The sequence below is a fragment of the Vulpes vulpes genome, chromosome 15 (assembly GCF_048418805.1).
Source record: "Vulpes vulpes isolate BD-2025 chromosome 15, VulVul3, whole genome shotgun sequence".
Classification (NCBI taxonomy): Eukaryota; Metazoa; Chordata; class Mammalia; order Carnivora; family Canidae; genus Vulpes; species Vulpes vulpes.
Genome location: NC_132794.1, coordinates 49,230,102 through 49,242,620, shown reverse-complemented (window position 1 = coordinate 49,242,620; position 12,519 = coordinate 49,230,102). Strand labels below are relative to the sequence as shown.

The 12,519-nt window shown below is 37.7% G+C and overlaps 1 protein-coding gene across 5 annotated transcripts in view; it reads left to right on the top strand.

Annotated features, from left to right (window-relative positions):
- Positions 1–1,803: 1,803 nt before the first annotated feature.
- ZNF106 (zinc finger protein 106) overlaps positions 1,804–12,519 on the top strand; it is a 64,673-nt gene continuing 53,957 nt past the window's right edge. For 3 of the 5 annotated variants that reach the window (XM_072738367.1, XM_072738368.1, XM_025998550.2), the window contains exon 1: positions 1,829–1,963. The gene's annotated coding sequence lies outside the window, so the exon portion shown is untranslated. Of the gene's footprint in view, positions 1,964–12,519 lie in introns of all 5 variants that reach the window. The other 2 variants (XM_072738366.1, XM_025998549.2) reach the window with 1 other exon arrangement.

The window sequence follows — 12,519 nt, the reverse complement described above, 5'->3', positions numbered from 1 at the left end:
TCACTTCTTCCACTTCTGGGCAGAAGTGGACAAAATGTATGGTTGAGTTTATTTATGGTTGGGATAATGCCATGGTATAATGCCATGGTTCTCAACCAGAGGCATCTTGGCCTTTGAAGATGACAGGGATTGGAGTGGGGGATGTAAAGGATGTAACGTAAAGGCATGTAAAGGACATGAAGGTGGGAGATACTACAGGCATCTAGTGTCCAGGGATGCTGTTAAGCACCCTACAATGCACAGGACAGCACAAGAATTATCTCCAAATAGCACCTGGGTGGCTCAGTTGGTTAAGCGTCCAATTCCTGATTTCAGCTCAGGTCATGATCTCAGGGTTTTGAGATCCAGCCCCACATTGGGCTCTGTGCTGGGCTTGGAGCCTGCTTAAGATTCTCTCTCCCTCTTCCCCTCCTCACCTCTAAAAAAAAGTTATCTCCAAAGTATCAATAGTGCCGGGGTTAAGAAGCCTTGACCTAGGGGTACCCAGGTGGGTCAGTCAGTTCGGTGTCCTACTTTTGGTTTCACCTCAGGTTGTGATTTTGGGATTATGGTGTCAAACACTGGGCTCCACACTCAGCTAGGAGTCTGCTTCTCTCCCTCTGTCACTCCCTGCCCTCCCCTCACCCCCTGCTCTCTGTCTTTGTCTCTCTCTCAAATGAATAGAATAAATCCTAAAAAAAAAGAAAAAAAAAAGAAAGAGAAAGGAAGGAAGGAAGGAAGGAAGGAAGGAAGGAAGGAAGGAAGGAAGGAAGGAACCCTGATCTAGGATTACCTTGATGCTCACCAATGGCTGATCTTACTCTTCTACAAGCTTTTCCTTGGACTATAGCCCTGAACTTTTGGGGTAAAGTAGTCCTTCCATTGCATACCTTTGAAATAGAGTAGAATGAGCCTGTACCTGAGACCTTGAGTGTTTCAAGGACTTGTGATGTCACAAATACAGAATTGGAATAGTTCTTCAGTCCTCTAGATACAAATCTGGACTTCTACATAGTTGAAGGGAGGTGCTTACTTTGTTTTTAGGTATTGAAGATCTTGTTAAACACAGACATTGTTAGAACTTCAATAATATAGGAGTAACACTTCACACCATTATTAATATTAATGTAACTTGATTTATATGATTAGCTGTAGTTACTAAAATAGGATCATGAGAGAATGAATATGGGCTACATTTAATAAAGGAAATAAACATGGTAAGTATTAATAAAAATATCATCAAAGGTATTCATGGATTTTTTTGCTTTATGACAGGCACCCATTCATAGATAGGCACTTGACCTGCATTATGTCATTTAATCCTAGCAACCCCCTGAGAGATACCATTATCCCAATTTTAACTGTGCAGAAACTGAGATTCCAAGAAAACTTGTAATTTGCCCAAAGTCATAAATTAGTAGTAGCTAGGTCAAGATTTGAACTCATATCTGTCTGTCCTCAAGCTCTTGAACCTTCCATTAAACATCAGTAGGTTTTACAAGGCAGGAGTGGTTGGAAATTTAGCTTAAACGATTGCCACTGCCTAAAGGGAATGCTGGTGATTTAGGAAGAGAGTAGAAACAACAGGGAGGCCCAGAAAGAGCAAAACGAATGAAAAAGGAACTAAGGAGGCTGGCCACAGGTGCGTTCAGGGCTGCAGAGTAACTTCTGCAAGCCGACCTGCCTTTGATCTTTCTTTTCCAGTAAAGCCTCTTTACCCTGTGTCCGTTGTTCACTCTTGTGTGTTCAAATAAAGCTAGATTATTGAGAAAGGCGGACTGCAAAGAGGAAAAAAAAAAAAAAGGAGCGTGACGGCGGCGGTGTGCGCCTGCGCGCTGGCGGCGGCGGCGGCGGCGGCGGCGGTGGTGCCCGGGGGGGAGGGGGCCCGGAGTGGGCCGCCGGACCCAAAACTGAGAGGGGCTTAGGGGACCTCCCTCGCTGGGACCTTGGCGGCCCGATGGAGTAAGAGGGGTCGGCTGTGAGTGTGAGTATCGAGGCGCCGGGCTGCGTTGGGGCGTCTGGGAACGGCGGGGTCCTGGTGGTCTGCCCCTAAGGTTTCGGGCTGCAGGACGCGCGGCCGGGCTTGTGCTCCTGCAGGCTGCGGCGCCGCGGCACCCCGGTCCTCCCCTCTCCCTGAGCCCGCGCGTTTTACAGGCAGACGGGGCTTCTGGCTTCGGGGTACGGATTCTCGCGGGGGCGTTCCGGCTCTGCTGCTAGTCCCAGCAGGAAACGCGCTTGCAAGAACCTTGACCTTTCGGGGAGGCCGCCGACCTCTTTCGGCCCCCGGTTCCGCAGGGATCTCGTAGGTCTAGGTGCTTAGAGGCCTACGGGTCACAGGCCAGGGGCACCTTTCGACCTCTAGTGACTGACAGCCTCCGTTCTTTTGCCTCCTTCCGTCTTCTCTCCGGGTGGGATGCGTCTTAATAATAGCTACTAATTATGGAGCGCTTACTATGTGTCAGCTTAATGTTTAGTCCGGTTCTCGGTGCGTGATTACGGGGAGGAAATGCTTTGCACCCCACTCCCCCTTGAGTCTGCTCAGTTTAATCATCCTTGAGACTCAGAGTAAACCATTTTATTGGGAAGTTTGAGATTTCCATGGCTTTTAGAAACTTGCGACCGCCGTTCTACCTAAGGGAGGTTCTCTTCCCTAGCAAATAGGTGCTTTATCCACCAGAGTGGTTTATATCGAATTTACTCAAGCCGAAATAACTTTTGCACACTAAGAGCCCTTGCTATTCTAAACCCCAGGGGAAATCCTAAACTTGTTTAAATCCCTGTTCTCCAGTTTAGTTGTGAATGAAACAATGGAGGATAATATTTTGATTCAGTTAGGACTTATTTGGCATCTGCTGCATATGTGCCAAATACACTGAGGTTTGTCACAAAAATTGATGAGATACCGTAATGGAAAGTGTTGTGTTGTTTTGTTTGAAGCATATTTCACATTAGGTCACTGAAAGTTTGATGTCAATTTGCTCAAGCTAACCTAGCTAGGGTAAGTGGTGAAATGCATATCTGCCAAGGCTCATCTTTTTCCAGATACACCAAGTTAAATATTCTAAGCATTTTTGAGAAGCAGCTACCTAACAGTTTTAGTTTCTAGAATTAACTTTTCAGTCTAGAAAATGGTAGGTGCCTTTAAAGGTACTAGCTAGTTTTTGAAGAAAACTTCAACATGGCTTGGAAGGTGGTAAGAAGGTGTGAAGGAATCTGATAGAGTTAGTTCAGAAGGAGTTGCTTTGATTGAAAGGATGATATTTAAAAAGGAAAAACTGCAAATGGTAATTATTTAGGTTAGAGCACAGCATATGTAATCTACTATAGAAGAGGCTCTTGTACAAGGAATAGTGGTAGGTGCTAGCTGGCTTGGTTCTGGCACCAGGAATGGCTCTGTGAGAAATACACATATTGTGTATTTTGTGATTGGAATATCTTAGTGGGAAGTTTAAGATTAATTTGTGTATCCAGTGTATAAGAACACATAGGCAGAGAATTTGAATATGAATATTCCAGTTGCACACTCAGCATGCTAACTCTCTTATTGAAACCTTAGAGTCAGTTGGGTTTTTTCCTCTTAGAATCTAATCTGAAAGAGACTACCAAGAAATGAGAGTTCCTAGGAGTTCACCAGTAGAGGACTGGTTAAATAAATTATGCATTTGTTAGAATGAGCCAGCTCCCTCTGTGTGCTAAGACTGAGTAATAACCAACATATATTAAGTGAAAAAAAAAGTGCAAAAGAGGTTTTGTTTTGCAATCTTTTTTTTTTTTTTTTTTAAGTTTATGTATTTGCGTATATATGTATAGGATATCTCTGGAAGAATATGTAAGAAACTAGTAACAGTGACTGGAGGTGCACGTGGCTGGGAAACAAGAATGGGAAGTGAATAATTTTCTGTATAAGTTTTTAAGAATTTTTTTATGAAACTTTTAAGCATCCAGAAAAAGGGAGGAAATATTATATTGAATCCATGTAAATTGATCATTTAAAAATCTGTTGTTACATTGCTTTTATTCCTGACATCTTTAAGTAACTTTAATATACAGCTCTAATAAAAAGAACAATTTCCTGCTTAACCTGTTAACATAATCACACTAAACAACTAATTCTTCCATATTATATAATACCCCGTGTTTCTTAAAATTTCTCCATATTGGGGGCGCCTGGCTGGCTCAGAGGAGCATGTGACTCTTGATCTCAGGGGTTGTGAGTTTGAGCCCTATGTTGGGTGTAGAGATTACCAAAAAAATTTTTAAATTTCCCCAAATTGCCCTTCCCCTCCCCCCTTCTGTTTTGGATCTTATTTACAATTAAAGTCTATGCATTGTATTTGGCTATTGTGTCTCAAAATGTTTTAAAATCTAAAAGTTACGGCAGTCCGGATGGCTCAGCGGCTTAGTGCCGTCTTCAGCCCTGGGCCTGATCCTGAAGACCGGGGATTGAGTCCCACGTTGGGCTCCCTGCACGGAGCCTGCTTCTCCCTTTGCCTGTGTCTCTGCCTCTCTCTGTCTCTCATGAATAAATAAATAAATAAAAATCTTTAAATAAACAAATAAATAAAATCTAGAAGTCACCTTTTTTTCCTCCCTTTCTCTTTTTTTCATCCTGACTTGTTGATAAGACCTGGTCAATTGTCTGAATTTATCTAATTGATTTCTAGTGATATTCCTTAGGTGGTTACTGCTAAACTGAAAAGTACAGGTAAATGCTTCATTGGATTCAGGTTAAACACTTTGGGGACGATAATAGCTTAAGCTATGTACTCTTGTTTTTCCCCTATTAATGATGCTGTGATTAGTTAGTGGGTTCAATGGTAAATCTGAGTTTTTCATTGTAAAATTGTATTTCTTCCCTTAAAACCAGATGTAAGCCCTTTTGTGTTTTTAAAATTTAAAACTAGTGTTACCAATTCAAAATATAAATAATTACCTTTAAAAAGACAAAGCTTACTGGAAAATATTGCTGCTCCTTTTTTTTTTTTAAATTTTGTTTAGACATTGAGTGAGTGAGCTTGAGCAGGGGAGGGGCGGAGGAAGAGGGAGAGAAATCCCCAGCCGCCCTATGAGGCTCCATCCCACAGCAATGCAGTCATGACCAAAGGGAAATCAAGAATCTGGACACTTAACCAACTGAGCCACCCAGGCACTCCATGTTGCTGCCTTTTTTTTTTTTCCCCTTAAATTAGAGAGAGCATGGGATTGGGGTGGGGGAGGCAGAGGCAGAGAGGATCCTAAGCAGGCTCCTTGCTCAGAGCCCCCTATGCAGGGCTCCATCTCAGAAAACTGAATTCATGACCTGAGCTGGAATCAAGAGTCCAGTGCTTAACCAGCTGAGCCACTCAGGTGCCCCATGCTGTTGCTTTTTAAAACAATCCCTGATAACTAGGTGTAGTATCTCATTTTATAGAAGAGGAATTTGAAATTCAGAGATTAAAATTTACTCAAGGTAATAGACTTAAGTATTTTTATCTACTTCCAAGTTCATGCTTTGCCACCATATTTTATAAACTATGAACTGGTATATAAATGTAAAATTGTTATTACTCCTAGTAGTTATGCTACTTGTCCCTTATATCTTTTTGGACAAGTAATCAGTATCTAATGATATTAAACATTTTGGAGTGTCATTAAATGGGGATAGATCTTTGTAATGTTTTAGTCTATAATGAACCATTTTGAAATTTCAAAATACTGCGTGCATGTCAAAATTCTTGATGATTTCTGGAGTTCCAAAAAAGTTCTATACATGGAAGCATTATGCAGTCTTGGTTGTTGTGCCTAAAGTCTTTGAGGTTTATAAAAATATGAGTTAAAAAATAAAAAAAAATAGTATATGTGTATTATTGTTTTAATTTTTTGAAAAGTACAAAAAGAGCTGTAGTGAAAACCTGCACACCTTCAGTTTTTTTCCCCACAGGCAGTAACTGTTACCAGTTTCTTGGGTATCCCACTAGAGATACCCTGCATGTTTATGTGTATGCCATTAGTATAAATTTTGACATTCTTATATAGAAGTATCTTAGTAGCATAACCGAAAATAATATTGTTAAAGGTTATACTCCAGCTTTTATTGTTTATATTCCAAATGTCTTTGCTAACTTGTATTCATTCATTCAACAGTATTGAGTACCTATTCTATATTAGATGATGTGGCAACTCATAGGAATAAAATGATGAACAAGACAGGTGTTCCTGCTAGCTGTCAATGAGCTTACCTCCTAATGGGAGAAGTAGTCATTAAGCAAATAATTATACTAATGACTATAGCAAAGATTCACTACCTGCTTTGTGCCAAATGCTTTATGTGGATTTTTTATTTATTCCTCATTCCTTTTTTATTTATTCCCTATGATATTGATACTAATAATACTTTTATTTTATGGATGCACAGAAATATTAAATTACTTGGTCAAGATTGCACACAACTAGTAAGTGATAGAGCCAGGTTTCAAACACAAGCAGTCTGGCTATAGAGATCTTGCTGTCTTCCTTTAATGCAGTGGTTTTTAATGAGTTTGAGATTATCGCCTAGGGAGGTGTGGAAATTTGTGGGATGTTCTTTGATTTCAAAAATCATTGAGAGGATGACACTGACTTTAGTGGATGGAAATCAGGGTTGTTAGACATCCTGTAACGTAAAGGACATTCCTATCCTATACAGTAAAAAATTGTTACACATTTTACATCACTTTCAAATGTCCCAGAAGATGTTCATGTAGGTGAAAAATCTGTTTATGATCTTATGGCCTAGAACCAATTTGTTTTACATGTTAATTCTGGTTTTTTGTTTTTGTTTTTGCATAAAACACAGTTACTGTGTACGTAAAGAGATTGTGCTTTCTTTATTTCAGAAAGTTTATAAAAGTTGGCCCCCATTTTGGAAAATCATACCACAGACAGCTGTGCTATTCCTGGTATTTTTATCAAAATATAACGTGCCTTTATCAGTCTATATTTGTAGTTGTGACATTCATAGTCTTACATTATTTAATCTAGTCATGCCCAAACATTTATATTTGGAAATATATACTATTTTCTGATAAATTACTTTTCTGTTTTAGTTAAACATTATATTGATACTTTAAATTTTACTTGTGTAAGTTACATTAGGTCTGAATTTCATTTCATTAAGGATAGGAGATATTACAAAATATTTATAATAAAGATACATATCTTGAAAGAATAATTGTGTGATGACAGTTGGGGAAGCTTGTTGATGAGCACACTGAGGAGTGTTATAAGAATCCCTCATATTTGTGTATGAATGAAAATTCCTGTAATGTTTTAGAAAAAAAGAGTTTGGGTCTGATATGGTTGAGAATTGCTATTCTGTTCCAGCATTAGAAATAGTCAGAGTTGTGATAAGTGTTATGAAGAAAGTATGTGATTTTAGGAGAGAAGTGTATTTGAGGGAATATGGCCTAATCTGAGAGATCAAGGAATACTTCCCCAGGTAGCTGACATTTGGACTGAGATTTATTTGAAGGATGAGTAGTTAACAAGATGGAAAGGAATTAAAAGCATTCTAGGAAGAGGGACCAACATATGAAAGGGGGGAGAAGGAACATGGTAGATGGAAAGAACTGGGAATACTATTTTTGTCTGGTGTATAGAGATCTAGAGGAAAAGTAGCTCAAACCTAGTACTTAGTAGCAAGGGTCCTATCAAGTGGGCTTTGTTAAATATTTTGGTTTTTATTTTAAGTAATGGGATACATTGAAGGGCTTTTAAAAGTCAGGGACTGAGGCATAAAACATAGAAGAGTGTAGGGGCTTGGTTTTTTCAATGTATGGTTGAGGGAATCATAGAAGTGTATGTTTAGGTGAAGGTGAAATTGAAGTAAACTAGAATGCTGAGCCATTTCATGAAAGACAGCTGCCTCTTTCAAGAGTCACCTAGACCTCAGCCAACTTTGTCACTAAAAGTAAGGCCTCCTACTCCATCATAGGGCTGACAGTAAGTCTTTTTTGATCAGCCCCACGTGCTTGGACATTGCCTGGAGCCATTTAGTCAGGCTGAAGGCTCTCAAAAGTGCAAGCATGGGAGTCCAGTTCTGGTCATGGCTTAGTAAGCTCCTACTGGTAGACCCTCTTGCAGATAACAACTATGAGATCAGAAGTACATAATACAACTAAATTCACTGGGGAGTTACCCAGAGCAAGCAGATTCTGGAAGGGAATCAACACTTGCGGAACAGAACTACATGGGCATGATTTCCCATTTTCATGGCTCCAATCTGTGCCAGGTAGGTAGCATGATTAAAATTATAACAATAAACTTCCAGTGTTTCTGGCCTGAAGAACCAAAAGATAAGCCTCAAAGCAAACACAGCTGTTGGGAAGTGAGAGGAGAATCCTGGAACATAGAGAAACATAAAACTGTGAAAGAACTCTACCCAAATCTTGGCAGACTGTTGAACTATGTGTGTGTGGAGCAGACTCCAAGAAGCTCAGCTAAGAATAAAAGAATTAAATTGAAATTGCACCTACCTAAGAGACAGAGTTTGCAGTTTGAGTCAACCAATTTAGATACCTACTAAAACAAAAATAAAAGTAAAAACACTCTTCAGAGGAATGTAAGAGAATCCAGAGCTTCCACAACATAACTTTTACAACATGCAGCATATATTCCAAAATTATTTATATATAAAATATCAGGGAAAGTTAAAAGACGAATCTACAGAGACTAACCTTAAAGTACTCAAATGTTGAAATTAGTAGGAAATGATTTGGAACTTTTGTAACTGTATTAGTAAAGAAAAGGAAAGCAATGCATAGGAAAATATGCTCACAAACAATGGGTATTAAATAACCAAATGGATATTCTAAAGTTGAAAAATACGATACTGGAAATAAACTGGATGAGCTAAAGGCAGAATAGAGATAACTGACAAAAGAATCTATGAAATTAAAGATCAGTAAAAATTACTCAGTATTTAGAACAGAAGAATAGTAAAAGCGGAAAAGGAGCATATTCTCAAGGACCTGGGGGCAATTTAAAAAATTCTAACATAGGTAATTAAAGTCCCAGGAGGAGAGGTGATAGAATGGGAAAGAAAAAGTACTTGAAAATACAATGGCTGAAAAGCTCCCAATTTAGTGAAAGGCATAAATTGACAGATCCACCAAAATTTCAGATTCAGTAGTATAGCCTTCGAGAATGAAAGTGAAATAAAAATATTGTCCGATAAAAGAAAGCCAAGAGAATTCACAACTAGTAGGTTTGCACTATAAGAAATGCTCAAGTTCTTCAGTCTGAAGGTAAATGGAAGTGGAAACTTCAATCTTCTTCATAAGGAAATAAAAAACATTAGGAATGGTAAATATGTGGATAAATACAAATCTTTTAATTTCTTAAAACAACATGTAACTGTTCAAATGATAATTTAAAAAGCATCTTGTGGAGATCATCACATAATGTAGATACAAAACATATGATAAAGCATGGGATGGGAGATGGGGGTAAATGGGCCTATATGGTAGCAAAGTTTGTATATATTATGTGAAGTGGCAAATTACTAGCATTGAGTTAGGTGTAAAATTGAGAAGGATATTTTGTAATTCCTAGAGCATTCACTGTGGGATGTATTTTGTAATTGCTAGAGCACTCACTATGGAAAAAATACGAAGAAGTGTTGTTAAAAAGCTAGTAGAAAAATTAAAGTGAATAATCCACAAGAAGATAGAGGTACAGCCGAACAGAAATAATGGTAGACCTAATCCAGCCATATCAATAATTTCATTTAGTTCAATAGAATAGATGCTCTGATTCAATAATTACAGACAAATTGGCTAAAAGTAAATGCATGGAAAAAGGTATGCCTTTCAGTTAGTAAGCATAAAAAGGCTGGTGTGGCTATATTTATATCAGATAAAGTAGAGTTCAAGATAAAGTGTGTTGCCAGAGTTAAGGGGGTCATTTCATAATGACAAAAAGGTCAGTTCATAACATAATCATTTATGTGCCTAATACAGAGGCTCAAAACACATTTAAAAAATGGATAAAATTTAAAAAAATCATAAAGATTTTAACACTCAACAACTGATAGACAACTAAACAAGCAAAAAGTCAGTAGAGATCTCCACCCAACTATTAACAGAATATACTTCTTTTCCCAAATATACTTATAGACCAGATGCTGGGTTGTAAATCAAGTCTCAATAAATTTGAAAGGATTGAAATAATACAGAATATGTTCTTTGACCTTGATAGGATTAAAGTAGAAATCAGGATATCTCAAATAACCCATATATTTGGAGATTCAGTGACACGTCTAAACCTATGTGTGAATGAAGAAATCACAAGAGACAAAGTAATTTGAACTAGATAATGAAAGTTAGAGCATCAAAAATTGTGGGATAATGGTCATAGCCAAGAGGAGCTTGAGGAGACATTACAATCAAATGTAATGTGGTATCCTGGTTGAGATCCTGGAAGAGAAAAAGTATACTAGGTAAAAAATGAGAAAATAAAATATGCACTTAAATTAATAATAATGTATCAATATGGATTTGTCAATTATGACAACCTGTCATACTAATGCAAGATTTAAATAATACAGGAAACTGGGAGTGGGGTATGGTACTTTACTATTTTTGCAATTTCTCTGTAAGTTTAAAAACTATTCTAGGGTAAATAGTATATTAAAAAGTGCTTTGAAAATTTGTAGGATACAGTTAATGGAGTGTGTAGAGGGAAGGTTGTAACTTTAAACGTCTATTTTAGAGAAAAAAGGTCTAAAAACAGTGGCCTAACTTATGAAGCTACTACAGAGCAAGGTATTCCCAAAGTATATAGAAGGAAAGAAAGAAGACACCAGAAGCAATTAGTGAAATAGAAAAAAACAAACAATACACAAAATTATAAAGTCAGAAGTTGGTTCTTTGAAAAGATCAATAATGTTGTTAAACCCATTGGTACACTGATAAAAAACAATACAAATTACTAGTATCAGAAATGAAAGGGATTTACCACTACAGATTCTTTGAAACAAGATCTTATGCCAAACAATTTAACAACATAACTGGACAGTTTCTTGAAAATAATGATATACTAAAGCTGTCACAAGTTGAAACTAGGTCTGAATAAGCATATAGTAAGAAGTGGAATAATGATAAAAACTTACAAAGAAAACTTAGGGCCATAATGGTTTCATTGAAGAATTCTATCAAGTATTTAAGAAGAAATAACACCGAACTTATATAGGCTTTCAGAAAATAGACAAAGGGGAACCACTTCCAAACTCCTTTCACTAGGTCAGCATAACCCCAATAATTAAAACCTAATATAAACATTATAGATTTAAAAGAAAATTACAGGAGTGTGCCTTTTGAACATAGTCCATAAATAATTCTGGACAAACTATTACCAAATCATAATATGTTATGACTAAGTGATTAAGGATAAATGGATAGGTATGTATCTGATAAAGCAAATATAGTAAAATGTTAATGGTAGAATCTAGGTGGTAGATATAGGGATGTATGGGAAACTGAGTGTGGGATATTCACTATTCTTTCAGCATTTTTGTGTTTGAAATTTTCCAAAAAACAAAACAAAACAAAACAAAAACAAAAAACAGGGAGAAAACGGAATATTATGAACAGATTTGAATTTTAAAGAGATTACTTCTGGGGGGATCCCTGGGTGGCTCAGCAATTTGGCGCCTGCCTTCGGCGGGGCATGATCCTGGAGTCCCGGGATTGAGTCCCACTTCGGGCTCCCTGCATGGAGCCTGCTTCTCCTTCTGCCTGTGTCTCTGCCTGTCTCTCTCTCATGAATAAATAAATAAAACCTTCAAAGAGAGAGAGAGAGAGAGAGAGAGAGAGAGAGAGAGAGAGAGAGATCTGCTGCAGTGTTAGGAATTAGGAAAGTACAGGATTACCTGAGAGTAGTTTAAGAGAGGTTGCTGAGACCATTTGGGAGGATATTATATGGCTGCTCTTTTTAGGCTGGCAATTTCAAAGTAAATTTGAGCCCTAGGAAAATTTCCAAGCCGTTGAAATGCTGAATTTTTGAACACTACCAAATTTTGTCTAAGCATAGTTTTGCTACTTACTTGCTGTGATATTTAGATATATCACTGCCGCATGCACAGTATGCATGTGACCTTTAATTAAAAAAAAATTTTTTTAAGTTTCATTTATTTGTTAGAGAGGAAGTGCTCAACAGCTTTATGGCTCAATGCCACAACCCATTAGATCAACAACCTGAGCCCAAACCAAGAGTCAGACACTTAACCAACTGAGTCACCCAGGCACCCCCATGTGAGCTTTTAGTGAACATTAGACTTTTGACATTTACAGAGTGATGTTGAGCATTCCAGAATTTCCAAATACCACTATATTAGTGGCATATAAACTCCGCCCTAAAATCTGGTAAAATATATGGTGACCTTTTTAGAGACTTACTTTCTTAACTATAGGACAAAGGCATTTAGAAAGCTATTAACATCGAACTGCTAAAGTAAATGCTTTATTGTATTACACCATGACTATCGTCAGGGATGAACTTAAAAGATTCTATACAAAGAAATAA